This window comes from Schistocerca serialis, chromosome 6 (assembly GCF_023864345.2).
Source record: "Schistocerca serialis cubense isolate TAMUIC-IGC-003099 chromosome 6, iqSchSeri2.2, whole genome shotgun sequence".
NCBI classification, from domain to species: Eukaryota; Metazoa; Arthropoda; class Insecta; order Orthoptera; family Acrididae; genus Schistocerca; species Schistocerca serialis.
The window spans coordinates 390,121,679-390,131,538 of record NC_064643.1 but is presented as its reverse complement, the minus strand read 5'-3'; positions in this window follow the sequence as shown (position 1 = coordinate 390,131,538).

The following is a 9,860-nucleotide window of genomic DNA, read 5'->3' as shown; positions in this document are numbered from 1 at the left end:
TATAGTGACACCACGATGTAATATTGCGGAGGTTAAATGTCTGGGAACTCTGGCAGACCCAGTTCCCCATCGACACAGTTCCAGGATTGTATTTTGTTGCTAAATTTATTCCCAATATACTTATTATTGTTCACATGCAGTGGGGGATGTTTGAGTTTCACCAGCCCTGTCCACATCTGAAGGATACTCATTATTAACGCCCAGAAAAGCTTTCGTAGCAATAATTTTTCATTACAGCAATGTGCTAGCTGTCCAGCAGCATGTCTGTGGAATTCTATGGATCAATCGAAATTACGTTAATAGTAATAAACATATTCGGAATTTCCTACAATTAATATACCAGATTTATAGTAATCTCGCATATACCAGTAATTTGGCAGGACTTATTTTGCATACTCATCATAATTATGTGTCTTCATTCTGGTTGGGCATGCTGCCTGGCTGTCACTCACTCATGCAAGTTTTAAAGGAATGATGGTTGGAGTGATGAGGTTGAGCTTGTTTTGATTGGTCTAGAAGGAAACTGGGAGGGAAGGAAGGAGAGTACTTGGCGATAAAACTATTAGCAATGTTTATCTGCAAAGACTTCTGCCCTTTACAACTGGTTTGATGTGGTGAATGACACCTTTGTGCCAGCTACTACGTCGCTCACATCCGAGATGATTACACATACATACTATTTAAATAACAGGGGTGATGGTCTGGTGTAGTGTTGGGCTCAAATGTGTATGCCCCTCATTTGCAGTCATGGATTTGGTGGTGGCTGCGGCCCCTTGAGTAGTTTCATATCCTACTAGCCTTTCACCCAACTCATTCGACATGCGACTTCTGGCCAGAGTTCGTTGTAATCAGGGTGTGTATTTGTAACAGTCTCGGGCATTTCCTCTGACGTCTTTGGGTCTGTTTGACATTATTACCGTGGGCAGGAAATCACTTGGCTAGAACTGACATAGCAGCAGTGTCAGCCACCAGGCCGGAGAGGATTATGTCTATTATAATGCAACTTTCTTGGCCATTGCTGGGAGTGTCTCCGCAATCATACTCCAAGCATCAGTGTTCATGGCTATACTCCCACTCATTGGAGTCCAAGGGGCATCTAACCTGCAAGCGAACGTTTTTCGTTGGGTATCTTCTGTTACCGGCCGACTCTAAGGTGTATGTCTTATAGTGCTGTGATATAAGCCTATAGTATCTTTGGTTGAAGGTATTAGAATTTTATTATGACATCACCCAGTGGTTTTGCAAGGGCTTTGTCTATTGTAGTGCTATATTTCTTATACATTATTTTTGGTTAGAAATTGGTAGTGCTTATAGAATTTGGTATGACATCATAATTTCTACCAATGTGTTCATAAGCTGCTGTGGTACAAATTTTAGGAAAAATGAAGTTAGTCCTAAATATTCTTTCAATTGTTTTCTGTTCCTTGGGGGTGGGCAATTATGTATGGCATCTAGTTTCTCTGGGTCTGGTAATATACCCTGGTCTGATGCGATACTCCTAAAAATTTCACTTGTTCCTTGCCAAAGTTAGGTTTTTAAAATTTCCAGTTATTTTGTACAATGTAAATACTTTTACCATTAGACTGATGTGTTCTGCCCAAGTTGATGTGGCTACTAACATATCGTCAACATAAATGGTAACCTTACTGAGCATTTCATTTCCTAAGACCTTGTCCAAGCTGACGTAAATATGCCTGCACTAATGTTTAAGCCAAAGGGTACAACTTGAAATTCATAACTCCTGCCATAGCACATAAAAGCTGTGTATTACCTGCTCTCCTTATGTAACTTTATTTGCCAGAAAGATTTTTTAAGGTCAAGGGTGCTGAAATATTTGGTGTTATGAAATTCTAGTACTTGTTCTTCTAAATTATATGGCTTTATTCTAACTAGTACTAAAATTTCGGTTATGCCTCTAGCATCTAAAACTAGTTGTACTGATCCATCAGGTTTGCTAACTGCTAGTACTGGGCTGCAATATGGAGAAAATGATGGCTGTATGATTCCCCATTCGCACATTCTATTGATTTCCTGCTTAACTGTTTCATGTTTTTCCCACGGTATTGGGTAACACATAACACAAAATGTTTCGTGAGGTTAGACATTCAACTTATGTTCATAATCTCTTATTACTCCTCGATTCTTATTAAAAACATTTGCATATTTAAAAAGTAAGTCAGAAAGCTCTTGTCATTGTGTAGCATCTAGAATATTTGATTCGTTCAGTTTTTGTTCTACTAATTTCTGGTTAACTTCAGTGTTGGTATCGTGTTCATTATCACATTTGTTCAGAAAATACACGGTGGCATATGAATACTGTACAGTGGCATGGGGCTCTGGGTTTACTTTGTCATGCCTCTCCGGTGTGGTAATCAGGCTGATAGAAAATCTTTGGTCATCCACAAAGAAATGGCACTTACCATTACCTATGTCTGTTTGAGTTTTGTAGGTTCTAAATGTGTCCATACCTATCAAGCAGTTGACTATAAATTTGTCTACTATTAAAAATTACACTGCACACAGAATTGTTCGATGTTCATGGTGATAAGATGGTGGTGGTTAGTGTTTAACGTCCCGTCGACAACGTGGTCATTAGAGACGGAGCGCAAGCTCGGGTTAGGGAAGGATTGGGAAGGAAATCGGCCGTGACCTTTCAAAGGAACCATCTCGGCATTCGCCAGAAACGATTTAGGGAAATCACAGAAAACCTAAATCAGGATGGCCAGAGACGGGATTGAACCGTCGTCCTCCCAAATGCGAGTCCAGTGTGCTAACCACTGCACAACCTCGCTCGGTCATGGTGATAAGAGCTCCGTGTTTTACTAATTTTGTTTGCCGCCTGTAGCGGTTTGTAATTTGCAGTTCTGCACTGGCAGAACAGGAAATGTATTCGATCTTTTAAATTCGGTGAAAAATGCTTAAGACATTAAATTAGTCACGGACCCTATATCAAATATTAACTGTGTCTATACCAAAAATTTTCCCTCTGATTACTGCTTGCACTTGTTCTTCCAGTGTACTTTTTGCCTAGTTTAGTTCATGTTGGTGTAGATCGTCTTTTATATCCCCTTGTTCATCGAATCGTACGAAACAAGTTTTCAAATCTGGTACACCCCCATCGCTTATAAGGTCTATAGTATGGGGCTCAACTACGACCGATCCGGATTTTCCTGCGGTGTACTCTGATCTTCTTCAGTACACGGGACAACTTCTGTCAGTTGTACTGTGTGATAAGATTGGCGAAGTGTTACACAAGTTCGAAATATGGTGCATACTTCAATGCGAGATGCTTTTCATGATGTCCACAACGAAATTGTCTTGAAATCTTGCAGAAAACCCAAAGAGATTCTGGTCATACATAAAGCACACCGGTGGCAAGACGCAATCAACACTGATGACAAAGCCACACAAGCAGTTATTAAACAAGGATTTCCGAAATTCCTTCACCAAAGAAGATGAAGTAAATATTTCTGAATTCCAACCAAGAACAACTGCCAAGACGAGAAACATTGAAGTAGATATCCTCGGAGTAATGAAGGATCTTAAATCACTTAATAAAGGCAAGGCCTCCGGTACAGATTGTATACCAGTCAGCTTCCTCTCAGAGTATGCTGATAAAATAGCTCCATATTTAGCAATTATATACAACCACTCTCTCACAGAAAGATGTGTACCTAAAGACTGGAAAATTGCTCAAGTCACACCAATACCCAAAAAGGGAAGTAGGAATAATCTGCTGAATTACAGGACTATATCACTAACGTCAATTTGCAGTAGGGTTTTGGAACATATACTGTATTAGAACATTATGAAGTACCTCGAACAAAACGATTTATTGATTCATAGTAAGCATGGATTCAGAAAATATCGTTTTTGTGAAACACAACTAGCTCTTTATACTCTTGAAGTAATAAGTGCTATCCACAGGGAATGTCAAATTGATTCCATATTTTTAGATTTCCAGAAGGCTTTCGACACCGTTCTTCACAAGCGTCTTCTAACCAAACTACATGCTATGGAGTATCGCCTTAGTTGTGCTAATGGATTCGTGATTTCCTGTAAGAAAGGTCAAGGTTTGAAGTAATAGAATCAAAGTCATCGAGTAAAACAGAAGTAATATCCGGCATTCCCCAATGAAGTGTTATAGGCCCTCTACTGTTCCTGATCTATATTAACGACATAGAAGACAATCAGAGTAGCCGTCTTAGAATGTTTGCAGATGATCCTGTTATTTACCCTCTTGTAAAGTCATCAGATGCTCAAAACGACTTGCAAAATAATTTAGATAAGATATTTGTATGGTGCTGTAACGCCTCCTGGCAAAACACATACTATATGTGGTTAAAAAAAAGAAAAAGGAAAAAAAATAATTTAACTGGTTGATTATAATTTTATTTCCGCATGGACAATGATTGTGTGAACTTTATGTGACATGTTTCATACTTGAATAGAGTTATGTATCGAATTTTTAAAGATAATATCTGTGTTGGCGAGTACTGGAACCACCACAGACTATATTTATTGAATATCAAACAAAGATGTAAATGCATTAAACCGAGTATAAATAGTATTGACTGAGCATTAATTTCTCTGTCGACTTTTTTGGTGTTACGTGGGTAGGAAGTGCATGTGACGCTATATTATATGCTTTTGTAGCATTCTTTTGTCAAGATTGAGAGAAGGATGCCATTAGGTATTGATTTGTAAAGGTGTGTAAGAATTTAATCTGTCTAAATGTTTTGAATAGAGCTACTTAGTGAAAACTTGCATTATAATTTGTAATAAGCTCGCCTGGTATTTTATCCCACCCTTGTAAGATATTTTCAGCTATTTAAATATTATTTGTGGTGAAGAGCTGTGCTACGAACGAACGAGCCACCGCCGCAGCACATTGAAACTGCATTAAGTGAAACCTATCATACCGCAAAGAAGTGGACAGGTAATAGTGAACTGAAAATTATTTTCTTCAGCTTTCCAGATTGTAGGCAGTGGACGCAGGTAGCGGATGATGTTATATTATTGACAGTGCAAAGACATAATTTACCTTCATGACTTAACGGAAATTTTGCGGTGCGTAGTTCTGGTCTGGCAAACATAGTAAAAATATTTTTTCTCTGACAATAGTCTCATGTTCTCGTGTTAGTCGTGGTACTTATTGGTGTTTTAATGTTGACAGAAATCCACTGCAAAATTTTGATGTTGAACAAACATTGTGTACTGTAACATCAGTATTGATAACGAAATAATTTTCAGTAACCTTTTCAATAACTGTAAAGTAAGAAAGATATGTTGAACTTTATAGCGAGTTACAGTAACGAAACAATGTTCCTTTTATAGAAAGCCAGATTCAGAATAATAAGAACTTAATATATTTTGTTTTGTTGAAAATTAATGATCCAAAGAAAGTCACAGCACGGCATCCCTAAAAAGTATTTCAGCGCTCCTTTCGTAGCAACACATTTTATCTCATCGATTTATCAATATATTAGTTGCTATGCGAGCTATAACAAAGAGAGCTGTAGTGTTCCCTTTCTTCGAGGTTCTGCCGAGAAAATACCAAACAGAAAATCTGATTGGGTTTAGAATTTTGATGGAATAAGTTACGGATAAGGCGGATTTCGTATTATTGATTGAGATAGTGCTGTAATTTGACCGTGAATGGCAGACCGGGTCGGGAACACTACAAAAAGCGACTGTAAGGAAATAGAATCAGAAATAAGTTGAAATTTCCCTTATAATTCTGTCAGAAACGTAGTATCTATTATAATATAGTCTGGAATACTTCTTAATTTTCTTGTAGGCTGTCCCTTTTTTCATTGTTCGTTGGTCCTCTTGTTCTCCATCTGATGAAAATTTCTTGAAGTTCTCACTGTCTGGATTAATTTATAAATTTGGCGACACCCATTGCGAATCACTACTGAAATAACTTAAAGACGCCATGTGTTCATTTCATAATATAGTTTTAATTTCCACTGAAAATCATTCTTTAACATCAGCGCCGAAAAATACATGTCTTAAACGTATGAAGACAAGATAACAAGAGAGTAATGAACTAGTTGTTAAAACAAGCACCTACGCAAAAAGTAAAAAAAAAAAAGATCAAAATTACTTACCAAAATCTGTCGCTAGCGCAGCGCTCTGCGGCATGCGCGATTGTAAATCACATCTTTGCTCTGGCAGAGGCGCGGTAGTCAAAGTACCATTACAGAGCAAAACTGTTGCTCAAAAGTGTGGGGCAGAATGTGCAGTGGCCACGAAAATAATAAATGTTTTATGTAATTTCTTTAATTGTCTATTATATATATGTGTGTGTGTGTGTGTATGTATGTATGTATGTGTATGTGTGTGTGTGTGTGTGTGTGTGTGTGTGTGTGTGTGTGTGTGTGTCTCATGATTAATGCCATGTATTAATGAATGAAAAACGCACCACTGCAAGCGGTCAGATGAAAAGATCCTGATACTACTGAGAAACGGCAACAGTTACATAATCTGGGGGCACCCGAAACATGAAATCAGATAAACTGAATCTAAGACTACAGTGTAGTAGTCCTGTTCACAGATGCTTAACTCCAGTGAAGTGATCTTTAGTTTGATGTTAGCATTTATGACAGGGCAAATTTGAGTGTAGACAGTAACTTTTAGGATGCAGTGTATTGTAGATAAATTACCATATTTTGTGTCCAAGTGGCAAAACAGATAGATTCTGTGTTCGAGCAGGTAATTTATGAATATGGTTAAATTGCGTAGTCAACATCCGAGCAATATGGATACTGAGGGACAGCCCTTAGTTAGTGCAGGAAATGTAGAAAGGGGTGCATTGAGCAGTACAAGTACTCTTTTTGAGGATATACCATGTGAAAATGTGGAGTGGGGGCACAAGAAGTGGTATCACCACCCACCAGTGCTCAAGTAGATGTAGATAAAGAAATTGTACCACACCCAGAAAAGCAGGAACCAGAGAGTGGTAATCTGCCTGGTGGGTATTCACATCAGGCAATATTAGAGTGTGTGATGGATTAACAGTCAAAATTTGCGCAACAACAAGCTGAAAAGGACGAAAGAATTGAGAGCTTATCGCACAGCAAGCTGAGCGTGATCGGCCACAAGCTGAGCGACACCGCCAGCTACAGGAAAATGCCCTTGCCTAGCAAGCTGAGAGAGATCGTCAGTTAACTGAGCGTGATCAGCAACTTGTGCAATCGTTAGAAATTATGAAAAGAGAGATTGCCTGTATGAAGCAGAATTATGAGTCGATGCCTGAGACCGTGCAGGTGTTCACTGTTCAGGTCAACAACCTGCAAGTAGCAAACACTAACATTGTAGATGAGATGGGTGTTTTGGCCAACCGATTAGAAAAGCTAGAAGTAACTTCCACACAGCTTGCAGAGCAAAAGTTGAACGAACGAGCAGTTAAAATTGAAACCGAATTCAACTCATGACTAGAAGCGAAGGAGAGCGAGATCGACAAAAATATTGATTCTAAGGTACAAGCAGCCATGGCAGATAGAGATTCCGAATCATTCAGTACCGCAGTAAATAGACAGGTACAGAACGACGTGCAAACCATCAAACAAATACTCAATGAGGATATTCCGCAGTGGCAAATGAATATCACCAAACGGATATCCGACTTGGAAAACAGTTTAGCACAGAGCAGCAAACATCTTGAACATGAAACTATGTCGCCAACAGCCAATGTTTTTGGCAATGCACAAACTTATGGGCGACGCAACAATGGTGAATCTTTAGGCGATAATGCGAAGAGCCTATGTCCCAGGAGCAAACCAGTATAGTCCAAAAATATTGGTTGAAGAAAGTTTGATCAAAAATAGGCAGTTTCAAACGTTTACTACTGAACAGAAGTCAGTACATCCTGCAGTATTTATAAAAAGCTTTAAAAATATCTTGTCTAGTGTGTGGAACGAAGCACAGAAAATTCAATAGATAATGTCATACATTCAGGCTGATGCAGCGTTGTGGACTTCGGAAGTAGCAGACAGCTGCATGATGTATGAACAGTTCAAAAAGGCGTTTTTGTCGAAGTACTGGTCGCCTTGTATACAAGAGCGGCTAAGAAAAGAAGTATACAATCCCGAACCGTACTCAGCCCGTCTTGGGAATCTGAGACGGTATTTCGAGAAGTATATAAACAAGATGCGCTACTGGGATGAGCCTATCTCATCAAGAGACGTAATAAGACTCCTAAAATCATATTTACCCGTTCATATCAAAGATAAACTAATACACATACCAGAGAACGAAATGGAACATTTCCTGTCTGTTCTAGATTCAATAGACTTAATCCAGGAAGACGCAAAAGCAGCGTGTGATCACTCACGGAACAATGGATCAGGGTGTAAAAATGACAGGAATGATAGTGCACCAAACCACAACCATGGAAATGGTGGGGGCGGTGACAAACGGCAAGAGCACTCGCAAAATGGTAATAATGGTAGAAGTCAGAACAGCTATAGGCAGCCGTCCCATAACAAAAAGCGTCGATTTGATGACCGGTACGATTCCGGACCGCCCGGGAACAGCTGCTGGAAAGATGCGCGAGGTCAGGGGAATAGCAATTACAGCGACAGCAGTCGCAATTGGAATCAGAATCACCGATCAAGCCCAGAACGGCAAGGTAATGACTGGTACGATAACAACGGACCACCGCTGCAAAACGCGCCTATTGCGCAGTCGTGGCGGCCTACAAATCAAAATGTACACATAGTAGAGGTCACAGACCATACCTATCCAAGTGCCTAGCAAGCAAACCATCCAACAAACTAGAATCGGTCACGATATGCTCTCCATCGCTGGCCGAGGGGTGGAGTGAGAGCAACACGAATGATAATAATGAGCTTGGCAAACATATGCTGTGATACAATGACGGTATCAGTATGGAGCAAGGTCTACTGACCCAACCCCTTGAATGTAATAAAGATAGCAACGAAAATGTGCAAGCCATATACAAGCGAAAATCAATTATGTTGCAGTGAATATAATCATAGACACAGGTGGCTCAGTGAGTGTAATGAGTACAGAATTGTTTCAAGTGCTGGGGAAGGGACGTAGCATACCGACTTTCCTGGTTAATAATTGCAAGGTGTCTGGATCTATAAGCGCACAGAGCCAATTCATTAAGCACCAAGTGTAGGTGGAGATTTGTAAGAAGGGCAAATCCATAGTGAGATCGTTCCTCATTGTTAAAGAGTGCATGGAGGCTTAATTAGAATGCAATAATTTCAGTAGCTGTGTGTCCAGTTACGATGTCTCGTAACTGGTTGGCCCTGACTAGTATTAGGACGCAATCTGACTGCATAAAATAACAAGGGTTAAAGGTCGCCTGCATTCTGAGAGTAGATTTTCTCCGTGAGAGGGTTGCAGTGATCGACCTCTCCTCAGGAAAACTAAGCATAGTTAATAAAAGAAGAAGGATTGAGTTGTTTATGATGAAATCGAAGGAGGTACTTGTGCCATGTGGCAACCAAAATAATACCAAATGTAGAAACCCCTGGGTACTACACTTAGATGATTATTCATATGTGACAGATCTTTATTATCCTAGTATGGAAGATAGAAATTTTGAATCAAATGTTGATGCATTTCGTACCAAAGTACAGGAATCTGAAAGTTTAATCAATGCACAAAAGCAACAGTTAACACAGCGGCTATCGGAATATACTATAGTATTTACCGACCGTCCAGGATTAATCAAGAGGTACCACTATCACATAGAGGTGATGCCGCACAAAATGTACTGTCGTGCATCTTACTCCATCCCTTGGTCGAGGAGGGAAGTAGTGGCTAAAGAGATTCGGAAGATGTTAGGGGACATGGTGCCTATTCGTAACCACCCCAAATCC